The sequence below is a fragment of the Penaeus monodon genome, chromosome 23 (assembly GCF_015228065.2).
Source record: "Penaeus monodon isolate SGIC_2016 chromosome 23, NSTDA_Pmon_1, whole genome shotgun sequence".
Taxonomy (NCBI): Eukaryota; Metazoa; Arthropoda; class Malacostraca; order Decapoda; family Penaeidae; genus Penaeus; species Penaeus monodon.
This window is the reverse complement of record NC_051408.1, coordinates 29,487,459-29,489,247: the sequence shown is the minus strand read 5'-3', so window position 1 is coordinate 29,489,247 and position 1,789 is coordinate 29,487,459. Positions and strand designations below refer to the sequence as shown.

At 53.2% G+C, this 1,789-nt stretch overlaps 1 protein-coding gene across 1 annotated transcript in view; it reads left to right on the top strand.

Annotated features, from left to right (window-relative positions):
* Window positions 1-1,789, top strand: part of LOC119587920 (homeobox protein B-H1-like) — a gene marked incomplete in the record, with an annotated part of 81,102 nt that overhangs the window by 48,854 nt on the left and 30,459 nt on the right.

The following is a 1,789-nucleotide window of genomic DNA, read 5'->3' as shown; positions in this document are numbered from 1 at the left end:
CAGCACAAAGCGAATAGAGATAAAGGCTTCTTGGTGTGAGAGATAACACATCTCCATTTTTTCCCCTTGACCCTAGGTCTATAACCGAAACAAATCAAGATGAAGAAAAGGAATGATTTCCCAGTAGATATAGACGTTGGGTGAAGGAACACTACTTGCTTCCTCTAAAACCAGTCTCGTGCATGGCAGGTGTTTGGCCAGACGACAGCGCCGCTTCCAACAACATTTTATTTGATCACAGAACTTGAAAGGGGCAGTATGAGCAAGCGCCTCCCGTTGTAAACCTGTTCGAAGGTGTAATCATCTGTGCTTTTTGATTCTCTCTAATCGAGGCTGGAAACTGTGCTTTCGAGTTTGAGGGAGAGAGGATGGTATTATTCATTATTAGCATGTTATTTTGCTTCAATTAGTTTCGGTTTATTGATTTTCATAAAACGATTGCAAAGGTGCATAGGGATAGAAATAAAAGCAAATTATCTATCACTTCGGTAAATTGTATATAATCACATATTTTGCATTTATAGCATGTGTATACGTAGGCTATATAGTTTTAGAATCCCAAAGGAACAAATTATTATGATAACGAAGCATTAATTAATTTATATTGCTGAACCACCTTCCCCATTTTCAATCGAATGGAAATACCCACTTTATAAAACGCCTTTTAAATGGGCCTTAATCCGCGGTGTACATCACAATCATCGCAATAACTGGTGATTGGCGAACGCGACTGAGAGTTCCTTCGGCGGATAAACAAACCTTCTCCAAACACGTAAACACTTTGCAAAAAATAAACAACAGCGAATCTATAATTTGGTGAAACTGGAGTCCCGGAGGATCATTAGGAGCCCGTTAATCTGCTTCGGGTAATTTGCAGTTACCCAAAGCCAGTTGATTGTAAATCATTAAGTTTGACTTCCTGATTTTACACTCAACTCTCCATCTGGCTCTAAATCACGCTTAATGTTCTGCTATCAGATGAGAATTAATTAATTGGGTTTGTGAGCTGTACTTAAGTGATGCATAAAGCAGCGTCTAATGGCCGGTTCGTTCCCCGGGAGCCTAAACTTCGAGGGAATTCAGACGACGCAGTAAGTGGGTATCCGGGGAGGGTCGTCGGTGGAGGGCCGGCGGTGGAGGGCCGGGGGTGGAGGGCCATGGTTAGAGGGCCAGGGTTGGAGGGCCAGGGTTGGAGGGCCGGGGGTGGAGGACCGGGAATGGAGGGCCAGGGCTGGAGGGCCGGGGGTGTAGGGCCAGGGCTGGAGGGCCGGGGGTGTAGGGCCAGGGCTGGAGGGCCGGGGGTGTAGGGCCAGGGCTGGAGGGCGGGGGTGTAGGGCCAGGGCTGGAGGGCCGGGGGTGTAGGGCCAGGGCTGGAGGGCCAGGGTGTAGGGCCAGGGCTGGAGGGCCGGGGGTGTAGGGCAGGGCTGGAGGGCCGGGGGTGTAGGGCCAGGGCTGGAGGGCCGGGGGTGTAGGGCCAGGGCTGGAGGGCCGGGGGTGTAGGGCCAGGGCTGGAGGGCCGGGGGTGTAGGGCCAGGGCTGGAGGGCCGGGGGTGTAGGGCCAGGGCTGGAGGGCCGGGGGTGTAGGGCCAGGGCTGGAGGGCCGGGGGTGTAGGGCCAGGGCCGGAGGACCGGGAGCAGTCAGCTGCGGGTGAAGCGGACGCCCGTTTTCTTTGATGACTGACTAAGGGAGCTCTGGCAGCGCGTGGGATGTGGCGCGGGAGGAAGCTGCTTCGGACGAGCGTTCACACATGCAGATGGGTACGCGGGGGAGGGTGGGGGTGGGGTGCAC